Below are 27,562 nucleotides of genomic sequence, written 5' to 3'. Positions count from 1 at the left end.
CTGTGGCCTACATAAGTGGTGCAAACTTCTTGTCTTGAAGTTGTATTGGTCTCCCGCGTAAACCAAGCTACTCAGCCTCTTTTCTCCACTGAATTTTCCTACTGAGCTATCCTCATTCTATTACTCTTTACATCTCTAATTAATATCTAATTGAAGCTATTGTATCCTGATCCTCGCCGACGCCATCCCCGCTTGGAATTCCCTGGATCCACCGGGGCTGGACCCCGGCACTCTTCTATCAAATAAACATGACATCTAAATCTGGCCAGAGAAGTAAAGATAATACCTTAAGGACTAGACCAGCACTTTGACCATGTTGGTACCCATAATGCTTCCAAGCACCTTCAACATCGAATGAATTGTCTTCCTGAGAGCTACACAACCAGTGTAAACAGAAATTTCTGTGATGAACTGAAACTCTATAACCACTGGTTTACTTAAATTTTATTTATACACATTTTAATCACTTAGAATTTCACCAGTTTTACATGCACCTAGTTTTTGTGTATATTTAGTTTTCAGCAATTTTATTACATTTATAGTTTCTGTAATCCCTGCTATAGTTACCATACAGAAAAGATTCTTCACAAAGATCCTCTGCATTACCCTATAGTAGCCACAGGAACCTTCTTTCCTTCCTTCCTTCAACTCTCATGCACATAACCCTTAGCAACCACTAACCTATTCTCTATGTCTATAACTTGGTCATATGGAGATGTCATAAAAATGTAAGGAAGTAAGGAATTTTAGAACATGTCTTTTTAATATACTGTGTGACCAATGAGAGAAAACAAAACACTTTCATAGTATATTGGGGTTAGATGGTTGTATCAAGAAAAACCATTTATAAGATCGTTTAAGTTACAAGTTGAATTAGGTGCTTTTTCAAAGTAGTGCCATTTTTCACTTGAAAGAATAAATAACAGATGAACTACGCTTGCCTAGACTTTGATACATGACAGACATTTTATTGAAAAAGAACAAAGTAAGCTTGTCACAAAGAAAATTCAAAGTACTTGTTACCAATGATAAAATTCAACCTTTCAAATGAAAATTCAAATTTTAGAAAATGTGTAATTGTCAGCACATTCCCAACATGTAGGCTTTCCAGATGAGAATGTGTTTTTTTTCTAATACTGTATAATAAACAGTATGTGAAATATCTACATAACTCAGTCAAGCAATATTTTTCAAATGACCCATACACGATCATATACAAAACACACAAACTAATCAATTCAAGTGCAAGATGGACTAACAGATTTTAACGTAACAGAGCACTAGAAGCTCACTAATATAATTCAGATTCCGCACCGCAACTGATGTTCAGAAAACTGCCACTCCAGTTTCTGAGAAAGCTGTATAACGTGCGCCTGCCTCCCTTTCCCAATCACAGGCCCGTGAAGACCCTTTTCCTCACACACTCAACTGAAATAACACGGTGGGTAATGGACTGAGGGCAGACGCAGACATGATTCCAGTAACTTCTACTAAGTCAGACACTTAAAAATCTGCAAAGTTTTGAATAACACAATTCTGCTCAGCAAGTCTTTTGTTTTGGAAAATGTTTTTTCATAAAAATACAGTACTCATGTTTACAAACTAGGTTTGTTTATTTGAAAATTCCTCACTTTCAATTTTTAATATAATATTAACAACTATAAGACAAAAATATTGAGAAACCCCAAAATTTTTATGTAAGCGTATACAGAAGTCTTGCACCAGAAAGTCTGAGAACACTGACTCAGACAAATGCTAGAACAGAAAGGGATCTTCCTTTACTTCTTGCAAATAAAATGCTGAACATGCACACTGCTTGCCTATCCTGAAGTTTCTTCCTCAAAGCTAAACTTTTCCACATTAATGTGGTTTACTGTGAACCTAAAATAATTTCCATCCATACTGCTTCCAGGAACGTTCAAAAACTGTCTTCCTGAGCTCCACATAACCACATTCAAAAGAACATGAAATTTAGTGGTGTTTTTCTCTGTCTCTCCCTGCCTCAACCCTTACCTGGTCTGGTACAATCTGGAGGAAGACATCCAATTCCCAGTTCTTCCTTTAAGACAGAAAGAAAAGGGCTTAACTGGCTTGCACCATTCTGGCTTGCCTGGAGTCGGCCCGAGTGGGCTGGCTTCTGTCTCCTGACTCAGAGCACTGACAGGGACAGTGGCATAGCACGGGTGTAAGTCTGGGTTGCTGAAAGGATTGGCACCTGCTGACATGCATGACGGGTGAAGGACACTCAGACCTGCCGGCACCTGGGCAAGAGGTGATAGGCAGAAGGACACAACAGAAACGGAACACGTACGGCCCTCAGAAGAAGGCAGGGTCAGACTGACCAACCACAACATCAGAAGGAGCTATGTATCCTGTAGGACTGGGGGGGAGCCAAACACACAAGCCCAGGGAAGACGTGAGCACAGAAAATGCTGAGGAGACCTTAAGCCTTTATTGGGCTGACAGCTGATGGTTTTCCCCTGCAAGAAGCCAGTTTTCAAATTTACTGGAAGCTATGGCTGTTTTTTCAAATGCTCAGTTATCAACAGAAGATTACAAGGCATATAAATAAATAGGGAAACAAGGCACATTCAAAGGAACACAAGAAATCTCTAGAAACTGACCTTAAAGAGAGACAGACTTTGGAGTTACTTGACAAAGACGTTAAAACAACTGTCTTGAATATGCTCAGTTAACTACAGGAAAACACAGAAACCTAAAGGAAATTAGGAAAACAAACAAAGAAATAAAAACTGTAAAAATAAGTTTACAATCTCTGGAATAGAAAAATACAACTGGCTTTTAAAAATTCATTTGAAAAGTTCAACAGCAGATTCAAAGAGGCAGAAGAAAGAATTGGTGACCTTGAGGAGAAAAGCTTTGAAATTATATCAAGACTGAGAAGAAAATTTTTAAATATAATGAAAAAAAGTAAATAGAGTCTAAGGAACTTATAATAAGGGACCCAATCAAAAAACTAATATATGCATTACAGGAGAAGACAGTAGGGGTAGAGGGTTTATTTGAAAAACTCATGGCTGAAAATGTCCCAAATTTGAGGAAAGACAAGGACATACAAATAAAAGAGACTCAATGAACTCTAAGTGAAATATATTATAATCAAACTCTTAGGGGGAAAGAAAAAAAAACCTGCTAAATGAGAATTCTATATTGCACAAAACTGTCCTTCAAACATGAGGGAGAAATTTCGAGATAAAACCCGAGGGAGTTCGCTCTCACAAGACTTGCCCTGCAAGAAATGTTAAAGAGAGTCTTTCTACTGGAAACAAAGGTACACAAAAAAATAATCAGAAGCTGTATAAAACTAAGAAATTCTACAGTAAAGGGAAATACATGGGCATATTAAAAAAACCCTTTATTATTTTCATTTTGACTCATAACTCCACTTATTATTACTTTATAGGACTTAAAAACATAAAAGCAATTATAAAGATATGCTAATGGATACATAACATATAATGACGCAATCTGTGACACCAATATTATAAAGTGGGAGGAGGCATAGGTGTATAGAACTATTTGCAAGTAATTGAAGTTAAGTTGTTACTAGCTTAAAATAGAATGTTACAACTGTAGGATGTTACAAGTACTCCCCATGGTAGCCAAAAAGAAAATATTTGTAGAATACATACAAAAGGAAATGAGAAGGGAATTAAAACATATCACTACATAAACGCAATTAAATGAAAAGCAAGGTAATAAAGGAATAAATTACTTACCACCACCAACAACAAAAAAGAGCTCTAAGTCATGTGGGAAAAAAAACAAAATGGCAACGGTGAGTCCTTCTCCATCAGTAATTAAACACAAGTAGATTAAACGCCTGGGTTTGATCCCTGGGTTGGGAAGATCCCCTGGAGGAGGGCATAGCAGCAGACTCCAGTACTCTCACCTCAAGAATTCCCACGGACAGAGGGCTACACTCCACGGGGTCGCAAAGAGTAGGACATGACTGAGCGACTAAGCACAGCACAGATTAAACTCGTGTAACTGAAAGAAAGGTTGGCAGAATGGATTTCTAAAAAACAACATTCAATGACATACTGTCTACAAAAGATTCACTTTAGACCTTAAAACCCACAGATTGAAACTGAAAGAAGGAAAAAGATATTCCATGCAGTAACCAAAAGGGGGCAGGGATAGCCATTCTAATATCACCCAAAACACAAATTAAGTAAAACACTGTCACAAGAGACAAAGGCCATTATATAAAGAGAAAATGTCAATTAACCAAGATATAACACCTATAAACATATACTCATCAAGTATCAGAAATTCTAAATTTACGAAGCACCCCCTGACAGAATTAAAGGGAAAAAATAGTTCTACAAGAAAAATAGGAGACTTCAAAGCCTCCTTTTCAATAATGGATAAAAGAACCTGAGGGGAAAAAAAAAATCAATAAATAGAACCAACTTGGGACTTGCCTGGTGGTCCAGTGGTTCCAAGTCTACCTGCAATTGCAGGGACCTGGGTTCGACCCCTAGTCCAAGAATATCCCGGACATCACGAAGCACCCGAGCCCGCGGGCGGCAACCACTGAAGCCGGTGAGCCGAAGCCGGGCTCCTCCACGAGAGAAGCCACTGCAGTGAGGAAGCTTTACGCCAGGACGAAGAACAGCCGCCACTCACCGCGGCGGGAGAAGACCTGGCGCACAACAGCAAAGACCAAGCACACACAAACATACCTAAATTAATTAAGAAAAACAGAGGACTTAACAATAAAATAGACCAACTGAGTCTAAAAGACATAAAAACACTGCTGTGATACAACACAGCAGAAGACAGATTTTTCGTAAGTGCACATGGAATATTCTCCATAACACAACGTACATTTGATCACAAGATAATTTTCAATGGATGTTTTAATCTACATTCTCTGACCACAATGGAATGAAACTAGAAATCAACAGCAGATAGAAAATAACAAAGATATGAAAATTAAACAGTGCAGTCTTCAATAACCAGTGAGTCAAAGAAGAACTCACAAAGGAAATTAGAAAATATCTTGAGACAAAAGAAAATGAAAAGACAACAAACCTAAATTTATGGGGTGCAACAAAACTGGACTAAAAGGGAAATTTAATGGCTTCTGGTTCAAGATGGTGGAATAGAAGAAAACATGCTCTTCTTCTCCTGCGAGAACACCAAAATTGCAACGAGATGTTGAATAACCATCAACAAGAAGGTGCTGGAACCTAACAAAAAGGATACCTCACGTCCAAGACAAGAAGCTGCAGTGAGATGGCAGGAAGGGTGTAATCACAATAAAACCAAATTCCATACCAGTTGGGGGGTGACCCACAAACTGGAGAACAACAATACCAAAGAAGTTCTCCACTGCTATGAAAGTTCTGAGCCCCATGTCAGGCTTCCTAGCCTGGGGATCTGACAAAGGGTCTGGGAATGCCCAGGGAATCTGACCTTGAAGACCAGTGGGAATTGATTACAGGACTTCCAGAGGACTGGGGAAAACAGGGACTCCAGTCTTGGAGGGCACAAACACAATATTCTAGGCACCAAGACCCAGGAGAAGGGAATAGTAACACCACTGAGACAGAACCAGATCCACCTGCTAGTGCTGGAGGGTCTCCTGTGGAGCCACAGGTCAGAAAGGCCTCACCACAGGGATGGGGGCGCTGGCAGCAGCAGTCCTGAAGATGGCCCTTGGCATGAGTCCTCTTGGAGATCACCATTATCTCTACCGTGGAGCCCACAGACCCAAGGGCTGGTTTCCACAGGACAAAAAAATACCAGGGAGGGAGCACAACCCCACCCATCAGAAGATAACTGGATTAAAGCTTTACTGAGCAAGGCCCTGCCGGCCAGAGCAAGATCCACTTTTTCCCACTGCCAGTCCCTCCCATCAGGAAGCTTACACAAGCCTCTCAGCCTCCTTCATCAGAAGGCAGACAGAAGAATCACAATCCCACACTGACTAAAACAAAACCATATTACAGAAAGTTAACCTGCATGAAAAAGCAGAAAGTTATGTCCCAGATGAAGGGACAAGATAAAACCCCAGGAGCTGACTGTGGCTCAGATCATGAACTCCTTATTAGCAATTCAGACTTAAATTGAAGAAAGTGGGGAAAACCACTAGACCATTCAGGTATGACCTAAATAAAATCGCTTATGATTATACAGTGGAAGTGAGACATAGATTTAAGGGACTAGATGTGACAGATAGAGTGCCTGATGAACTATGGACGGAGGTTAGTGACAATGTACAGGAGACAGGGATCAAGACCATCCCCATGGAAAAGAAATGCAAAAAAGCAAAATGGCTGTCTGGGGAGGCCTTACAAATAGCTGTGAAAAGAAGAGAAGCTAAAGGCAAAGGCGAAAAGGAAAGATATAAGCATCTGAATGCAGAGTTCCAAAGAATAGCAAGAAGAGATAAGAAAGCCTTCTTCAGCGATCAATGCAAAGAACTAGAGGAAAACAACAGAATGGGAAAGACTAGAGATCTCTCCAAGAAAATTAGAGATACCAAGGGAACATTTCATGCAAAGATGGGCTCGATAAAGGACAGAAATGGTAGGGACCTAACAGAAGCAGAAGATATTAAGAAGAGGTGGCAAGAATACACAGAAGAACTGTACAAAAAAGATCTTCACGAACCAGATAATCACGATGGTGTGATCACTCACCTAGAGCCAGACATCCTGGAATGTGAAGTCAAGTGGGCCTTAGAAAACATCACTAGGAACAAAGCTAGTGGAGGTGATGGAATATCAGCTGAGCTATTTCAAATCCTGAAAGATGATGCTGTCCAAGTGTTGCACTCAATATGCCAGCAAATTTGGAAAACACAGCAGTGGCCACAGGACTGGAAAAGGTCAGTTTTCATTCCAATCCCAAAAAACGCTCAAACTACCTCACAATTGCACTCATCTCACATGCTAGTAAAGTAATGCTCAAAACTGTCCAAGCCAGGGTTCAGCAATACGTGAACCGTGAACTTCCAGATGTTCAAACTGGTTTTAGAAAAGTCAGAGGAACCAGACATCAAATTGCCAACATCCAATGGATCATCAAAAAAGCAAGAGAGTTCCAGAAAAACATCTATTTCTGCTTTACTGACGATGCCAAAGCCTTTGACTGTGTGGATCATAATAAACTGGAAAATTGTGAAAGAGATGGGAATACCAGACCACTTGACATGCCTCTTGAGAAACCTGTATGCAGGTCAGGAAGCATCAGTTAGAACTGGACATGGAACAACAGACTGGTTCCAAACAGGAAAAGGACTACATCAAGGCTGTATATTGTCACCCTGCTTATTTAACTTATATGCAGGGTGAAAGTGAAAGTGAAATCGCTCAGTCGAGTCCGACTCTTTGCCACCCTGTGGACTGTAGCCTACCAGGCTCCTCCGTCCATGGGATTCTCCAGGCAACAATACTGGAGTGGGTTGCCATTTCCTTCTCCAGGGGAATCTTCCGAACCCAGGGACCGAACCCAGGTCTCCTGCATAGCAGGCGGACGCTTTAACCTCTGAGCCACCAGGGATGCATGCAGGGTACATCATGAGAAATGCTGGACTGGAAGAAACACAAGCTGGAATCAAGATAGCCAGGAGAAATATCAATCACCTCAGATATGCAGATGACACCACCCTTATGGCAGAAAGTGAAGAGGAACTCAAAAGCCTCTTGATGAAAGTGAAAGTGGAGAGTGAAAAAGTTGGCTTAAAGCTCAACATTCAGAAAACATAGATCATGGCATCCGATCCCATCACTTCATGGGAAATAGATGGGGAACCAGTGGAAACAGTGTCAGACTTTATTTTTCTGGGCTCCAAAATCACTGCAGATGGTGACTGCAGCCATGAAATTAAAAGACGCTTAGTCCTTGGAAGGAAAGTTATGACCAACCTAGATAGCATATTCAAAAGCAGAGACATTACTTGGCCAACAAAGGTCTGTCTAGTCAAGGCTATGGTTTTTTTCAGTGGTCATGTATGGATGTGAGAGTTAGACTGTGAAGAAGCCTGAGCGCCGAAGAATTGATGCTTTTCAACTGTGGTGTTGGAGAAGACTCTTGAGAGTCCCTTGGACTGCAAGGAGATCCAACCAGTCCATTCTGAAGGAGTTCAGCCCTGGGATTTCTTTGGAAGGAATGATGCTAAAGCTGAAACTCCAGTCCTTTGGCCACCTCATGCGAAGAGTTGACTCATTGGAAAAGACTCTGATGCTGGGAGGGATTGGGGGCAGGAGGAGAAGGGGACGACAGAGGATGAGATGGCTGGATGGCATCACTGACTCGATGGACGTGAGTCTGGGTGAACTCCGGGAGTTGGTCATGGACAGGGAGGCCTGGCATTCTGCGATTCACAGGGTCGCAAAGAGTTGGACACGACTGAGCGACTGATCTGATCTGATCTGATTATATTTAAATTATTAATGACATCATTCAAGATGCTCCTATTCCTATTTTTCTGTACTTGATAAAATATTCTCAGAGAAATGTTAGTAGGTCTCACTATGATTACATATTTTTTCTTTTCCCTGATATTTCTTCTGGGTTTAGCTTTATGTTTCTTTGTTGTTAGGTATCTAATGGTTTATGATGTCTATCTTTTGAATAGTAATTTTTATCATAAAAAATATTCATCTTTGTTCCAATTAAAATAAAGAAATTAATTTTTAAAAAGCAGAAATCTCGTATCAACAACCTAACTTTACACCTTGTGCGTGCTAAGCCACTTCAGTCATGTCTGACTCTTTGTGACCCTATGGACTATAGCCCACCAGGCTCCTTTATCCTTGGGATTTCCCAGGCAAGAATACTGGATTGGGTTGCCATTCCCTTCTCCAAGAACTTTATGCTTTAAGGAACTAGAAACAGAAGAATAAACCAAACCAAAAACTATTAGAAAAATGTAAATAAAGACTAAAGCAGATTTGTTTAAAATATGGTATATTAAGAAAAATATGGTATATGTATAACTGAATTACCCTGTTGTACACCTGAAACTAGCACAACACTGTTAGTCAGCTACATAGCAATAGAAAACAAAAATTAAGTAAATAAAAATCAAAAAATACAGTGTAGAACAATACAAAAAATTGTAATAAAACCAAAATCAACAAAACTGAAAAAACTAACTAGACTGAGGAAGAAAAATAAGGGAGATACATAAATCAACAAGGAGACATTTTAACTGATTACACAGAAATATAAGGGCTTCCTGGGTACCTCAAATGGTAAAAATCCCCTGCCTGCAATGCAGGAGACAGAGGAGACTTGGGTTCGATCCCCAGGTGGGGAAGATCCCCTGGAGGAGGAAATGGTAACCCACTCCAGGTATTCTTGCCTGGAAAATCCCACGGACAGAGGAGCCTGGCAGGCTACAGCCCATGGGGTTGCAAACAGTTGGACATGATTGAGCATGTATGTTCATAAAGAGAATGCCATAACAATTATACACCAAAATCTAGTTAATCTATATGAAACACACAAACTCATAGAAGCACATAACCTATAATGTCTGAATACTGAAAAAATAGAAAAACTGAAGAGACCTATAACTGGAAAGGAGACTGAACTAGCAATCAAAAACCTTGCAACAAAGACCAGCCCAGGAACACACGGTCTCATTGGTGACTTTTAGCAAACATTTAAATACATAGAGAATACTTCCAGACTCATACTATGAGGCTAACATTAACCAGATACTAAAGCCAGACAAAAATAATACAAGAAAGGTACAGACTAATATTCCTGATTCAAAAATCCTCAACAAAATACTAGAAAACAGAATTCAGTGACACAGTAAACAGATTATATATCATGACCAAGTAAGATTTATTCCTGAAATACAAGGTTGGTTCAACCAACAAAAATCATTCAATACCCCGACACTAACAAAATAGAGAAAAAAACACAAGATCATTTGAAGTGATGCAGAAAAAACATGTGATAAACTTCAATACTCTTTCAGGATAAAAACACTCAATAAACTAGGAACAGAAAGAAACTACTGGGATTTCCCTGGTGGTCCAATGGCTAGGAATCCACCTTCCAATGCAGGGGATGCAGGCTCAATCTCTGGTGGGAAAAGATCAAGATCCCACATGCCCACTACTGAGCCCACACACCACAACTAAGACTCAAGGAAGCCACAAATAAATGAATTGGGGAGGAAAAAAAAAAGGAAACTACTTCAATACAAAAAAGGCCGCATGTGAGAAGTTCACATCTAACATCATCAGTTCAGTTCAGTCGCTCAGTCGTGTCCGACTCTTTGCAACCCCATGAATTGCAGCACGCCAGGCCTCCCTGTCCATCTCTAACATCATACTTTTTGGTAAAAAATGGAAAGTTTTTACTTTAAGATCAAGGATGGGACAAAGATGCCTGCTTACACGACAAGTACTCAACCTGGTACTGGAAATTCTATCCAGAGCAATAAAAGGAGAAAAAGAATAAAAGAAATCCAAACTAGGGGGGTAAAGAAAGGAAAATTATCTGTTTATGGACAGCATAATCTATGCAAACAGCCCTAAAGAGTTTATAAAAGTTGGTTAGAAGTCACAAATGAATTCTCCAAAGTTACAGGATAAATAATACAGACATAAAAACTAGTTGTTTCTATACACTAAACCTGAAAAGGAAATTAAGAAAACGATTCTGTTTACACTGAGCATTTGGAATCAGCAGATGCAAACTATTATACACAGACTGAATAAACACCAAGGCCCTGCTGTATAACATAGGGATCTACAGTCAGTACCCTGTGATAAACCATCACAGAACGTATGTGTGTGCGCGCACAAAGAATCACTTCGCTGTACAGCAGGAACACAATATTGTAAATCAACTATATTTCAATAATTTTTTAAAAATTCAATTTATTAGGGCATTAAAAAGAATAAAATACTTAGAAATAAAATTAACCAAAGAAGTGACAGACTCATCACTAAAAACTACAAAATGCTGCTGAATGAAATTGAAGAAGACACAAATAAATGGAAAGAGATTCCATGTTTATGAACTGGAAGACCTAATACTGTTAAGATGTCAACAGTTCCCAAAGTAATTTATAGATTTAATGAAATCCCTATGGAAAGTCTAATGACACATTTTGCACCTACAGAAAAATCCACTCTAAAGCTCATATAGAATCTCCAGGGACTGTGAAAAGCGAAAATAATTTTGGAGAAGAAGAACAAAGTTGGAGATCTCACACATTCTGATTTCAAATTACAAGTCCTCAGAAATCAAACAAAGTGATGCTGGCGCAAAGACACACGCAGACAAATGGAGAGAAGGAAAAAAGACTCCGAAAGAAGCCTTCATTATGCGGCTTACAATGATTTTGACAAAAATTCCAAAACTACTCAGTGGGCAAAGGACTGTTTGTCTTTAAAACAAATGGTGCTGGAAAAACTGGATATCCACATGAAAAAAAAAGGAAGCTGGATCCTAATCTTACACCACATAATAAAATTAACTCAAAATGTATAAAATACCAATCCTAAGAGTATAAAAATCTTAGGAGAACATATAGGGAGAAAGTTTTATGATACTGGATTTAGCAATATTTTGGGGTAAGACACCAAGAACACAAGAAACAAAAGAACACATAACCTGGACTCTATCAAAGCTAGAGACAACTACGCATCAAAGGACATAATCAACAGTGAAAAAGAAACTCACAAAAATGGAGAAAATATCTGTAAATCATGGATCTGAAAAGAAGTGAATACACAGAAATTCAACAATTCAACAACAACGAAAACCCTAATTTAAGAAGGGGTAACTTTGTTCTTCTTCTCTAAAATTTGAAGTTCCAGAAAAACATCTATTTATGCTTTATTGACTATGCCAAAGCCATTGACTGTGTGGATCACAATAAACCATGGAAAATTCTTCAAGAGATGGGAATACCAGACCACCTGACCTGCCTCTTGAGAGACCTATATGCAGGTCAGGAAGCAACAGTTAGAACTGGACATGGAACAACAGACTGGTTCCAAATAGGAAAAGGAGTACGTCAAGGCTGTATACCATCACCCTGCTTATTTAACTTACATGCAGAGTACATCATGAGAAACTCTGGGCTGGAAGAAGCACAAGCTGGAATCAAGACTGCCGGGAGAAATATAAATAACCTCAGATATGCAGATGACACCACCCTTATGGCAGAAAGTGAAGAGGAAAGTGAAAGAGGACAGTGAAAAAGTTGGATCAAAGCTCAACATTCAGAAAACAAAGATCATGGCATCTGGTCCCATCACTTCATGCCAAATACATGGGGAACCAGTGGAAACAGTGTCAGACTTTATTTTTGGGAGCTCCAAAAATCACTGCAGATGGTGACTGCAGCCATGAAATTAAAAGACGCTTACTCCTTGGAAGGAAAGTTATGACCAACCTAGACAGCATATTCAAAAGCAGAGACATTACTTTGCCAACAAAGGTCCGTCTAGTCAAAGCTATGGTTTTTCCTGTGGTCATGTATGGATGTGAGAGTTGGACTGTGAAGAAAGCTGAGCGCCGAAGAATTGATGCTTTTGAACTGTGGTGTTGGAGAAGACTCTTGAGAGTCCCTTGGACTGCAAGGACATCCAACCAGTCCATTCTAAAGGAGATCCGTCCTGGATGTTCTTTGGAAGGAATGATGCTAAAGCTGAAACTCCAGTCCTTTGGCCACCTCATGAGAAGAGTTGACTCATTGGAAAAGACTCTGATGATGGGAGGGGCTAGGGGCAGGAGGAGAAGGGGATGACAGAGGATGAGATGGCTGGATGGCATCACTGACCCAATGGACGTGAGTTTGAGTGAACTCCGGGAGTTGGTGATGGACAGGGAGGCCTGGCGTGCTGCGATTCATGGGGTCGCAAAGAGTCGGACACAACTGAGCGACTGAACTGAACTGAAAAAAATTTGAATAACCATTTCTCCAAAGAAGGTACAGAAACAGCCAATAACCACATGAAAAGATATTCCCCAATCCCTGGAGAGAAATTCAAATCAAAACCACAATGACATACTAAGTCACGCCCACTAGGATGGCTACTAAAGAAAATAACAAATGTTTGGTAAAGATATGGAGAAACTGAAACATTTGCACATTGCTGGTAAGCATGTTAAACAGTGCAGCTACTACGGAAAAAAGAATGACAGCTCTCAAAAAAAAGGAAAATACAATAGTCATGCAAGCATGAATGTTAAGTCGCTTCTGTTTTGTCTGAGTCTTTGCAACCCTATGGACCATAGCTTGCCAGGCTCCTCTGTCTATGGGATTCTCCAGGCAAGAATACTGGAGTGGGTTGCCATTTTCTCCTCCAGGGGATCTTCCCGACCCAGCAATTGAATGCGGGTCTCCTGCATCGCAGGCAGATGATTTACTGACTGAGCTATGAGGGAACTGTCATATACTTAAGAAATTCTATTTCTGGGTATATACAGAAAAGACTGAAAAGTGCAGCTTTGAAGAGATGATTATACACCTATGTTCACATAAGTATTCACAATATCCAAAAGCTGGAAGCAATGCAATGGTCCACTGATAAGTGAATGGATAAATAAAATGTATACACATAAAATAGAGTATCATTCACTCATTAAAAGAAAGGAAATTCTGACATACGTGACAGTATGAATGGACCTTGAAGACATGATGCTAAGAGAAGTAACCCAGTCACAAAATGACAGTGCATGATTTCATTCTGAGGTACTTAAACTAGTCAGATTTAAAGACAGAAAATGGAATGGCTGCTGCCCAGTGGTAGGGGAAGGAGGGGTTGTTGGCTATAATTTAATCGGTACAGAGTTCCAGCTGTATGAGATAAGAGTTCTAGAGACAGATATTGCAGAAATATGTGGATGTAATTAATATCTTGAACTGTACACTTTTAAATAGTTGAGATAGCAAATGTTCTATGTATTTACCATTAACACAATTTTTTTTAAAATGTAAGTATCAAAAAACATCACGAAGTCTAATCACAAACAACTTTGTTTCAACAGCATATATTCAACATCATCAATTAGTTGTCTAATACGTATTTCTCCACATATACTTAAATATAATTGCTTATTTGTATCTTGTTGAATTCTAAGCAATACTTGATCAAGGAGACCTCTCTGAACATTGATAACCTGATGTGGCACTGTTATCCAGCCACAACTCATAAATGGTAGCTAGTTATAAAAAAAAATCACCTTATTCAGATTTAAAATCATCATTCAACAGTCTGCACAACACACAATGACTTTTATATATTTCAGTGATGGGAAAGCCCAAGGTCTTATCATTTATTTCCAAGAAAGGAGAGTAACACAGAGACTGAGACCCAGGCAGAGTATATATGTAACCATGTCATAGAGAGGTATTAACTGAAAATAAAACAAAATTCCCCCTACTCCACTGGACATCATCAAAAAACACTACAAACAGTACTACAGGAAACAGAAATGATTCCTCAATTACAAAACAGAAAACACTGTTTATCCATGTCATTTAGGGTTCAGTAAGGGTTCACTGGCCTGTTGCCACGGCCAATCTTACAAGGACTGGAGAACCACTTTCCCTTTTTCCAAATCTCAATTGATTTCCTGTGGAATAATATGTGAGTTGACTTGAAATCATTTTTTATTTGTTCTTCGGAACATGCACAAACACCATGGCTGAACCTTAGGTTTTCAGGCCCAGATAACATTAATACTGAGAAACAACCAATTTTTCACTTATATGGAATAAAAAATAGCCAATGCAATTACTGGAATTACTTTGAAATGGTGTTCAAGTCAGGCACCATTCATACGGACTTAATTAGAAGGTATGTATATTAATATGCCATTTTAGGTATATTACATTCCTAACAACTACACCAACTAAAAGGACGCTAAAAAAGAAATCCCAGTAAATACTCAAAATAAAAGCAAATCCTCTCATGCTTAATATCTTCTGAAACGCAGAATTAAAGATTAAAACACTGCAATAATTGTTTAATTCACAATTTACTTTATTCATCCAGCATAAAAGCTATGTACTTCCCACTTTATATGTAGTATAAAGCACTGTGTAAGCAATATAATCCTATGGATTACGAGATCTAATCAAATATTCATACACAGGTAAACATTATTGTAAACAGAACGCTGGCACTTATTTCTTCTTAATGAATCCATTTTCCATTTTCCTTTTGAAATAATCTGACTCAAGTTCACATGCTGCACTTCGAAGACAAACACTCCAAATGTCAAGAAGAATAAATCATAGTGACTCACTGCTTCCCAGACAAATGAGCAGATTATGATTACTAGATATGTTCAGGCTTCCAAGGGCTTTCTCTTTCAGAGCCATGCATATAAATAGGTACACAGGGTAATAATAATCACATTTCACACACCGAAAGACTCAATTACAGTAACCGGTGGTGCAAATCCTGAGTACAAGGTAAGCAACTCCAGAAAATCAGAGTAAAACTACTAATATCATAATTTAATATTAAAGAAATCCAGCAAATACACATCATTACTGTTCCTATATCAGAAAGGCATTTGTTTCTTAACTTCAGAAGAAGGAACAGTTCCTATATAAGAAATTAGAACATGAACACCCCAATGACGGCCCTGAAGCACCCAAAATGATTATATACCCAGACATCAAGCTAAAATGTAATTGTGCAGAATCATTTTGTGGACAATTAGAAGTTTACTTCTTTCCCTAACCTTTTATTTAAATATCAAACTTTTCATCTTTAGAATTAAAGAAGTGAAATAGTACTGACCAACTATGATATTCAAAGTTATCTATAATGGAAAACACTCATCGGTGTGACTCCATTATGATTTTTCTAAGGATACTACATGAAAATCCCTACAAGTTATTTTTAGACCATCACTGGGCTGGTTAAATAAACACTGCCCCTGCCATGTAATGTGACTTCCCTGGCACTGATTCTGCTGATAATAAACAGACATCACGCACACACTCACATGAGACAGGTTCGGGAAAGAGCTGAGTCACCTACCGACGGGCTTCCTGCTGCCAGGGCCTCAGGGGAAATTTCTGTCCCACCACAACACTCGCTGCTTCCCCCATCTGCACTAGTAAATACCAATTCCCTTATACTTCAGTAATATCAAGCAGTTAATGTCAAAACTCATTTTAGGAATCACATAGCTCTAGCCCTACCCCAATGAACACACCAAGCATTTCTGACAACAGTGACAGAAAAACAAAGAAAAGCAAAAAGAGGAAGCTAATTAGGTTGGCAAACTTCATCTCAATTAGGCCAGTTTACTCTGGAGAAAAACATAGCACTCCAGTTAACAGGGAGAACCTAACCACTGCACTACTCACAGGGCTGCTTTTCGGTGACACTATCAACACAATCAAAAGAAGAGAGGCCACAGGCAAAGGAGAAAAGGAAAGACACACCATGTGAACGCTGAGTACCCAGGAGAGAGAAAAAGGCCTTTCTCCGTGATCAGGGCAGAGAGAGGAAAACAATCGAATGAGAAACACTAGAGATGTCTTCAAGAAAATCAGAGACACCAAGGGAACATTTCATGCAAAGATGGGCACAATAAAGAACAGAAACAGTATGGACCTAACATAAGCAGAAGATACTAAGAAGAGGTGGCAAGAATACACAGAAGAATTATACAAAAAAGATCTTTATGACCCAGATAACCACGATGGGTGTGATCATTCACCTAGAGCCAGACATCCTAGAATGCAAAGTCAAGAGGGCCTTAGGAACCATCACTACAAACAAAGCTAGTGGAGGTGATGGAATTCCAGTTGAGCTATTTCAAATCCTGAATGATGCTGTGAAAGTGCTGCACTCAGTATGCCTGCAAATTTGGAAAACTCAGCAATGGCCACAGGACTGGGAAAGGTCAGTTTTCATTCCAATCCCAAATAAACGCAATGACAAAAAATGCTCAAACTACCGCACAATTGTACTCATCTCACACACTAGCAATATAATGCTGAAAATTCTCCAAGCCAGGCTTCAACAGTACATGAATCCTGAACTTGCAGATGTTCAAGCTGGATTGAGAAAAGGCAGAGGAACCAGAGATCAAATTGCCAACATCCGCTGGATCATTGAAAAGGCAAGAGAGTTCCAGAAAAACATCTGTTTCTGCTTTACTGATTATGCCAAAGCCTTTGACTATGTGGATCACAACAAACTGTGGAAAATTCTGAAAGAGATGGGAATACCAGACCACTTGGCCTGCCTCTTGAGAAATCTGTATGCAGGTGAAGAAGCAACAGTTAGAACTGGACATGGAACAACAGACTGGTTCCAAATTGGGAAAGGAGCACGTCAAGGCTATATACTGTCACCCTGCTTATTTAACTTATATGCAGAGTACATCATGAGAAATGCTGGGCTGGAAGAAGCACAAGCTGGAATCAAGATTGCCGGCAGAAATATCAATAACCTCAGATATATAGATGACACCACCCTTATGGCAGAAAGTGAAGAGGAACTAAAAAGCCTCTTGATGAAAGTCAAAGAGGAGAGTGAAAAAGTTGGCTTAAAGCTAACATTCAGAAAACGAAGATCATGGTGTTTGGTCCCATAACTTCATGGCAAATAAATGGGGAAACAACATAAACAGTGAAAGACTTTATTTTTCTGGGCTCCAAAATCACTGCAGATGGTGACTGCAGCCATGAAATTAAAAGACGCTTACTCCTTGGAAGAAAAGTTATGACCAACCTAGACAGCATATTAAAAAGCTGAGATATTACTTTGCCAACAAAGATCTGTCTAGCCAAAGCTATGGTTTTTCCAGTAGTCTTGTATGGATGTGAGAGTTGGACTGTGAAGAAAGCTGAGCACTGAAGAATTAATGCTTTTGAATTGTGGTGCCGGAGAAGACTCTTGAGAGTCCCCTGGACTGCAAGGAGATCCAACCAGTCCATCCTAAAGGAAATCAGTCCTGAATATTCATTGGAAGGACTGATGCTGAAGATGAAACTCCAATCCTTTGGCCACCTGATGCGAAGAACCGACTCAATGGAAAAGACACCAATGCTGGGAAAGATCGAAGGCAGGAGGAGAAGGGGACGACACAGGATGAGATGGTTGGATGGCATCACTGATGCGATGGACATGAGACTCCGGGAATTGGTGATGGACAAGGAAGACTGGCGTGCTGCAGTCCATGAGGTACCAAAGAGTCAGACATGACTGAGGGACTGAATTGAACTTGATCAATACAATCCCCCTGGGTTTTCTTCCAAAAGTGAAAATGAAAGTTGCTTAGTCGTGTCTGACTCCTTGATACCCTCTGGACTATACAGTCCATGGAATTCTCCAGGCCAGAATACTGCAGTGGCTAGCCTTTCCCTTCTCCAGGGGAATCTTTCAACCCAGGGATCCAACCCAGGTCTCCCACATTGCTGGTGCATTCTTTACCAGATGAGCCACAAGGGAAGCCCAAGAATACCTGAGTGGGTAGCCTATCCCTGCTCCAGCAGATCTTCCCATCCCAGGAATTGGACCAGGGTCTCATGCACTGCAGGTGGATTCTCTACCAACTGAGCTATCAGGGAAGCCCCAAGGGAAGCCCTTTCTTCCCAAAATATCCCTGAATGACACAGTCTATGTTCTTGACTTCAAACAACAAGGCCTCCAATCAAAACTGCTTTAGATTTTCTTTTTTTAATGATGTTAGTTAACTAGCAGTATCATCAATGAAAGACATTAATCAGATTAAAAACTTTTTTTAGAATGAAAAAACCTCTCACACCATATATTTTAAAATGCAGCAGCTCAACAATTTTTTCCCCCAGCATTGACAGACGTCCTAATGACAAAGCTCAAAAAGACATGGTTCCTGTGTTTAAGGAACTGATAACTTACCTAACAGCTGTAACAGAATACAGCAAGTGCTTTAAAGAGTATGAACAACATGGCAAGAAGCAAAGCAAAAACTAATTAAGTCTTCCTGGGAGAAGATTTTCAGAGAACCTCCACAGGTCAGAGTTCAACCAAGGATGGGGAAGCAGGAAGGGAAGTTGGCCACATGAGGAGAGGAGCACCACGTGCGAGCAAAACAAAGAACACAACAGAAGCACGAAAACCTAGAAAATGGAAAAGCCGGGAAAAAAAAAAATCTGCTGAAGCCTGAAAAGGTCAGTGATGCCAACACCTAGGAGTGGGTGAGCCAGAGAATTAGATTAGGGCTGAACCGCTGAGCTAAAAGGGTATGTCAGGATAAGAAAGGACTTTAATTTAAAAGGAATCCAGGATACGCTGAACATTGAAGCAGTATCATTAGATTTGTTTAGTGAAAATAACTGCCATGATAATAGGGAGTACTAAAGAAAAGGACCTGTGTCAGGGTTACTAGTCAGGGAACACTCTAATAGTCCAGGTACACACTGATAAGGAACTAGTCTACCACGATGAATCTAGACAAAGGAGGCCTATTTTAAAATAACTGGTATATTGATGGTCTTCCCTGGTGGCAAGACTTTCTAATTAACTAGACATAAGTGGTAAGGAAGCACCAAAGAGCCAAAAATGAGGTGGCCCAGGCCACCTCTCAGACCTCAACTCATCTCCTACTGCTCTCTTGCCACATTATTAGCCTTACTTATTTCACTCAAACATATCAAGTTTTTTCTCTTAATGTCTTTGCATTAGCTGTTTTCTCTGCTTTGGATGAAAATATGATCGATTCAATTGTATCACACTGAGTTTTAATTATCAAAGAAAACCGCAAGTATAAAAGCACACAGAGCAATCAGATGTGTATCCAGCATACTTGGGGTGAGCGATGTGAAGCTAATTCCTTGTGATGGGGATGGATGAGGCCACCAAGGGTACAGGACTAAGTAACAAAAAATCATTGGAAACAAATATGTTTGAGACAGGCAAAATGAAAATAAATCTTCAAAGCAGGAAGATAAGTTTCCGAAGGATGAAACGCAAACTCTCTTTATTTGGAGTCTGTTTACTAAAAAGCACAGATTTACTTGAATTACACAAAACCTCTATGAAGTAAATCATTTTAAAAATGGGAAAACATGCTCTGAGGAAATAAAGTAACTTGCCACAAGTCACATACAGAAGGGCTAATGCAGAATGTGAATCTCAATCTCAATGAAATAGAAGGAAACCAATACAAGAGGTAAAAGAAAATATCATTTAATGTAATAATCAGGATAAAGACCAAAGTTGCTGTTGTTCAGTTGCTCAGTAGTGTCCGACTCTGCGATCCCACGGACTGCAACATGCCAGGCTTCCCTATCCTTCACTACCTCCCAAAGTTTGCACAAACTGATGTCCGTTGATTTGGCGATGCCACCCAACCATCTCATCCTCAACTAAAAACAGAGTTGCCATATCATCCAGTAGGGTTGCCTTCAACCTGAATGAGAGCCCAGAACTTTTATAAAGTGGAAAAGAGGGGAAGAGATGGCAGGCCTGGAACGCAGTCCCAGAAAGGCGTCCACCACGCTTGCGAACAAAGATGTGAATTTCCAGACAAGAAACTACGGTAAATTCTTAAAGAGATGGGAATACCAGAGTACCTTACCTGCCTCCTGAGAAACCTATATGCAGGTCAAGAAGCAACATTTAGAAACAGACATGGAACAATGGACTCGTTCAAAATTGTGAAAGGAGTACATCAAGCTTGTGTATCATAACCCTGCTTATTTAACTTTTATGCAGAGTACATCATTCAAAATGCCGGACTGGATGAAGCACAAGCTGCAATCAAAATTGCCGGGAGAAATATCAGTAACCTCAAAAATACAGATGACACCATCCTTATGGCTGAAAGTGAAGAGAAATTAAAGAGCCTCTTGATGAAAGTGAAAAAGGAGAGTGAAAAAGTTGGCTTAAAACTCAACATTCAAAAAGTGAAGATCATGGCATCTAGTCCCATTACTTCACTTCAGGGCAAATAGAAGGGGAAACAATGGAAACAGTGACAGACTTTATTTTCTTGCACTCCAAAAATCACTGTGGATGGTGACTGCAGCCATGAAATAAAGATGCACACTCCCTGCAAAAAAAGTTACGACAAACCTAGACAGCGCATTAAAAAGCAGAGACATTACTTTACCTACAAAGGTCCAAACAGTCAAAGCTATGGTTTTTCAAATAGTCATGTACGCATATGAGAGCTGGATCATAAAGAAGGCTGAGCACCAAAGAACTGATGCTTTGAACTATGGAGTTGGAGAAGACTCTTGAGAGTCTCTTGGACTGCAAGGAGATCCAACCAGTCCATCCTAAAGGAGATCAGTCCTGAGTGTTCACTGGAAGGACTGATGTTGAAGCTGCAACTCCAATACCTTGGCCACCTGATGCGAAGAACTGACTCACTGGAAAAGACCCTGATGCTGGGAAAGACTGAAGGCAGGAGGATAAGGGGACAACAGAGGACGAGGTGGATGGATGACATCACCGACTCAATGGACATTTGAGCAAGTTCCAGGAGATGGTGATGGACAGGGAGGCCTGGTAGGCTGCAGTTCACATGGTTAAAAAGGGTTGGACATGATAGAGCAACTGAACTGAACTGATGATCTAGTAATCCCCTTCCTGGGTACATATCTGGAGAAAATTTTAATTTGAAAAGATACATGGCACCTCAATATTCACTCACTGCAGCACTACTGAAAATAGCCAAGACATGAAAGCAACTCTAGGGCCTATCAACAGATGACTGATCAAGAGGCTGTGAGATACATATAGATATAGATATCTCACTCAGACATAAAAGAAATGAAATAATGCCATTTGCAGCAATATGGATAGACCTATAGATTACAATACTAAGTGAACTAAGTCAGAAAGAGAAAGACAAATATCATATGATATCACTCATGTGTGGAATCTAAAATATTACACAAATGGACTTAATTACAACACAGAAACACTCACAGACACAGAAAACAAATTTATGCTTATCAAAGGGGAAAGGGAGTGGACAATGGCTAAATTAACAGTTTGGGATTAGCAGGTACAAACTACTGTATATAAAGCAGATAAACAACAAGGATCTACTATATAGTTCAGGGAACTATATTCAGTATCCTATAATAAAACCATAATAGAAAAGAATATATATATTTATACACACACACACACACACACACACACACACATACTGGCTTCCGTGGTGGCTCAGCAGTAAAGAATCTGCCTGCCAATCCAAGAGCCGCAGGAGACACAGGTTTGATTCCTGGATCGGGAAGATCCCCTGGAGAAGGGTATGGCAACCCACTCCAGTATTCTTGCCTGGAAAATCCCATGGACAGAGGAGTCTGGCGGGCTACTGTCCATGGGCTCACAGTGAGACACGACTGAGCAACAGCACGCAGCGCACACACACACACATACATAATTATATATACACACACAGATACAGATAACTGAATCATTTTGATGCACATCAGGAACTAATAAAATAATAAACTATAAATCAACTATACTTCCATAAAAATTTTAAAAATTTAAAAAGATATTTGGGTCTATTGTTAAACATGCCACACTGGAAAATTAACTATGAGGAACATATGTCTTTAGGAATTATGGAATGTATTCATAAATTTTCCAGTAACAGACGATTGATACTTGTTTAATGCTACAAGAAATAAGGGAATACAACTCTAAATGCATGGCAAGATGGATGTGTATTTTTGGTTTAAAAAGTTATGAGGAATACATTTTGCTGAGAAAAAGAAAGCAATTTTGTTGTACAGAGGGGCTGATTGTTTCAGAATTGGAAAGAGTAAATATAGGACAAGAATACAGGACAAAAGAATTCTTTAAAAAAAAAAGGAGCTTTATGTGTGGTCAAGCTGGCTGAATATTACAAGGCCTTTAAGAATAAGCTTTAAAATCAGTGGTATACTTACATAAAACTAAAACCTAATTTACTTTCATTTTCATTTCCTAAAAGATCAGTCTTTTTGGAATTACTGGTTTGCTCCTGAAAAAAAGATTGTGAAAGTCTTTTAACTTATCTTTAATTAACCTCCTTAGAAACAAAAATTTGTAGTTTATGAAAATTATTTTGTTTTATGCTCCAAGTCTTTGCTTATTAAAGAAAATTAAATCTTCTCAATATTAAAAGAGCTAAGTTTCCTTTACAACTATGTAACCTTTTGCATTTGCCTTTGAAATCTTTTATTATTAGTCAAATAGATAATTAAGTATCATTTCATCATGATCTGTGGTCCTGCTTGATCTAATGTCTAAAATCTTTGGCATGCCACAACTAAGACCTGGAACAGTCCAGTGAATTAACAAATAAAAATATTTTTTTTTAACCTACTGATATTTTTAAAGCACTTCTCAAAAATGAGAAAGGTCTTCATTTAGAAATGAAGTCTTTCATTGTGTGTCTGTTTACTTGAACCAACTTTAGGTTCTCCCAGAGGGCACTGGAGAATCTAAAAGGATTTGTGTCTCAGCTGGTATTCTGTTGAATGAATCGGTCTTATCTGATATATTAAGTAAGCTGATCATATAAACTGAATTGACAAATTATATAGGAGGCTTGTCATATAAGAAGGACTACTGAATCTTTTTACCTTATTTGTAAAGGTGTATATTAATTTAAGTATTCAAAACTGGATCAAATTCCTGAATTCTAAGATGAACTGATACAATGTTATCAGTCAATTTTTAAATGTATATCACAGAAATAAGCAATTTCATTCTTAATCTCATTATAATGAACTCTCATCAGACCTTTAATATGGTTTTTTCAAGTCTTTGCAATTTCTAGGCAGTTACTGGTTTATTCTAATGCTTTTGGAAACGTTTCATCTTTAAAGAGGGAAAGGACTCTGACAGGTACTCAGGAATAGTTTTTTGGTAACTCTAATATCGTAAGGTTGAGCAAGGTAAGGATTTCTAAAACTCTAATTTAAAGCTGACCACTTTCATGTTTTGTTTTCCCCATGTAAAGGGTCTTTATTTTTACTCTTCTCCTTTAAGCGATCTATAATTTATTTACAGCAATTTGATCAAGTGTATCCTCACAACAAAGGTCGAAGAATTTATTTTTTTCTCCCTATTTGGTTCCCCCCTAAAGTCTGAAACTCTTATTAAATATTCCTGTTTTTCATTACAACATACATATTTGCAGAGATTTTAAGGGAGTCTATTCTCCTTGTAACAGGATGCCTGAAGCACCTAAGTCCTGCTTCTTTTGATCCACAACGGATAAAGGGAGACACAGTTCCAGGTTGTAAAGGTCTAATTACTTTCATTAAAAATAACTATTCTGTGGTAGAGAACTCATTTCACAGTGCAATTATGGGAGGAAAAAAATGTATCCCATTTTACAACCTGGAGATCATGATAATGGAAAAGACACCTCCAAAAGGACTCTCCAGCCTCACAAGAAGGACTGCTATCAGATACTGTGGCCTAATCTTCATGCTGCCACACTGCAGGGAACAGAATCCATGTATAGCACCAGAGGAAGGCACCAAACCCCAAATGGACCTGCACACCGTCTGACAACTTGAACATAAAGCTCACTAGGGCTTCAAGCAGACGACATCTGAAGGCGACAGCTTTCCCAAGAAGGCCAAACTAGGCCTATATACCTTTCTTTCCATGCTACCTCTTAACCTGTTTTTCTCCCCCACCTCTGCTATTTCATGGAATGACAATGCCCAATCCCCTGCAAACGGCAGAACCTCTTTGACTGCTGGATTTGCCACCAGAAACCTCAGTCCCTCCAAGACAGCAATGGCTTGTTTGGTTTACCCTCTAAGTGATTTCACTGAGGTTCCCAAATTATTCCACAGTACCATTTCATACAGTCTTGGTGCTAAACTCTCCTAAACTTATTCGCTGCTTCAACTTGATCCAGTCCTGGGATAAGGGGAAAGAAAAATCTTTTCAATATGTATGTGAAAAGTTATATGGAGGTAACCTGTCAGGGCATAACAACGTAATAGTTAACTGAGCCTTGGTAAGCAATGCTAAGCCTCTATACCAATGAATGAATCCATAGATTCTATCGCTTATGTGGGGGGCTTGTGTACTCCCTCTGGTTACACTTTAATATTTGGAAGTTTTGGGAATGGCTTTTATGCTTGGGCAACTCATTGCCGTGATATCTGGAGAATACAAGGACAGCGTGCCCATGCTGTATTCACTGTCCCATTCTTCCTACGTACTGAAGAAGCCTCTTGGTGGTCCATCCAATTAATTGTCTATGACCACCCACTTTTTTAGACGTAACGCTTTGCACATTTAATGAGACTACTGCATAGTGTAAACATAACTTTTATGTGCACTGAGAAATCAAAAAATGTGTACAATTCGCTTTACTGTGATATTCATCTATTGCGCTGATCTGGAGCTGAACCTGCAGTATCTCCAAAGCATGCCTGTACACGTGAGGATGTGCATAGAGTACATGCAAATACTACACCATTTTATATAAGAGAATTAAGCAGCAGAGATTTTGGTTTCTGAAGAGAGTGGACCGGTGAACAAATCCCTGCAGATACCAGAAGACCACTGTGTTTTACTTTTTATAACACATCTCAATCTGTACTAGCTGATTCAAGTGCTCAAAGGCCACAGGTGACTCCAGTGGCTATTATGCTGAAGAGTGCAGTCTAGACTGGGTCCACATGGGTTGCGGAGTATGTATATGGCTGTTCTGGGAGAGTGAAAAAGGGGAGAAACAGTGCATCCAAGAGCCCACAGCAACAGTTTAATGACACAACCAATGAATGCTAGATATCCTCATGGTAAATGGCAGAAAATAAAACGGAAATGGAAACTGTGTGTCAAATGCTAAAATCCTTAAAGAATGTGGAAATCTGCTCTGGAAAACTGCCAATGAGAGCAATAAGGAAACCAGTATACTCGTAGGGTACACATGGGTCAAAGGCCAAGGACCCAGCCAGAGTGATGAAGGGCCAGAGCAATGCGGAGCCTGCTTCCCAAGATAAAAAGAAAACTGAAAAACTAGTAACATCCACTTGAAAGGATTTCTCAGGAAGTAATCTAACAAGTTTTCAGAGAGTAAGGAGACAGAGGGAGGGTGGGCAAGCTCACAGATAGGGTGCTCAGGAAGAAACCTGACAACTAGAACGTTCCAGAAGGTCCAGTAATAGGACAGCAGCAGAGATTCTACAAGCACTTTAACTACTGTGGAATAGAAACATATGCAGATAAGCAAATAAATAGCAGGAGGCAAGTTTCCCGAGTCTAGGACTAATTAGCTTCTTCTGGAGCTTGGTATGTGCCGTGCTGTGCTGTGCTTGGTCGCTCAGTTGTGATCAGCTCTTTGCGACCCCATGGACTGTAATCCACCAGGCTCCTCTGTCCATTAAATTCTCCAGACAAGAACACTGGAGTGGGTAGAGCTTAGCAAACTTAGTCACATAAACTGTGGAATATTTAAGCTTCTCAGAGAAAAAAATGGCTTAAATACAGAGCTGGGATTTTAAAAAGAAACAATCTTGCTTAAACTCTGTGAAATGGCCTTTACCAAATAAACCCATTTGTGCCTGGCACACAAAGATTTAAGAATGCTCTTTCTAAGAAAACCAAGTTACTAATTCAAACACATCACATCGTAACAGTAAAGCTGATAATCTGGGGAAAAAAGGATGTTCAGTAAAATTGCTTTAAAAACAGGTCTGAGCAGGGGACTTCCCTGGCGGTCCAGTGGTTAAGATTTCCCCTTCCAAAGCAGGGGACTGAGTTCAGTTCCTGGTTGGGGAGCTAAGATGCCAGGTGTCTCGCAGTCAAAAAACCAGAACATAAAATATAAGCAATATTGTAGCAAATTCAATGAAGACATTTTTAAAAATGGTCCAATCTTATTTTTTTTAAGTTATCAAAAAAATACGTTTGAAAAGAAATCAAACAACATAAAATAAATCCTATTTACCACAACCAATCTATATGGACTCTGAGATCTTAATTACGGTATTAGTTCCAAATTTTTCTGTCAGCCATAACACCAGAAATATAGCACAGGCATTTTTCTACAGATCATTCAATTCCCTATAATTTTTCATTTTCATAAAATTCTAGCAAGATGATACACATGAAAGATGAAAAACAGTAATGCCTCCGCAGACAGATTCTCATTAGGTTTATCTTCTTACTAATCTTCTGCAAAAATGTTCATTCCTGACATCATGGCTCATTTGATAAATGTCAAAAATGTACATTGTAAGTCTAATCCAAAGCATAGCTCTAATACATGACTTGGGAGAAATCTGAATCAAGCTTTGGCTGAAAAAACACACAATCCATGCACCCAAATACTAACAATGCACCTTCCACCTCCTTCTCCCATTCCTGTCTTGAGGCATAACAATTTTTGTTTTTATTCAATTTAGTTACAAAAATATTTCAGCTGTTGAAATAAATCTTTTATGATACTACAGTAAGACAGGACAAAAATAATAACATCTGAAGACATCCCAAGTCATCATTTCAAGGTATGATTTTCAAACATTTTCATCTTGAATTCTATTAAAAGATTTACCAACAAAAAGTAACAACCATGGATCAGGTGTCACATTTATTTTCTTTTGCCGAAT

At 39.2% G+C, this 27,562-nt stretch overlaps 1 protein-coding gene across 20 annotated transcripts in view; it reads right to left on the bottom strand.

Moving 5' to 3' along the window:
• The window catches only part of EIF4G3 (eukaryotic translation initiation factor 4 gamma 3), a 350,697-nt gene that overhangs the window by 190,991 nt on the left and 132,144 nt on the right, over positions 1–27,562 (bottom strand). For 3 of the 20 annotated variants that reach the window (XM_055574250.1, XM_055574252.1, XM_055574253.1), the window contains exon 5: positions 2,625–2,716. The exons of the other annotated variants lie outside the window; for them this stretch is intronic. The gene's annotated coding sequence lies outside the window, so the exon portion shown is untranslated. The remainder of the gene's footprint in view (positions 1–2,624; positions 2,717–27,562) is intronic. 20 annotated transcript variants of the gene reach the window in all.

The sequence above is a fragment of the Bubalus kerabau genome, chromosome 3 (assembly GCF_029407905.1).
Source record: "Bubalus kerabau isolate K-KA32 ecotype Philippines breed swamp buffalo chromosome 3, PCC_UOA_SB_1v2, whole genome shotgun sequence".
NCBI lineage: Eukaryota > Metazoa > Chordata > Mammalia > Artiodactyla > Bovidae > Bubalus > Bubalus kerabau.
This window is presented reverse-complemented; position numbering and strand designations above follow the sequence as displayed.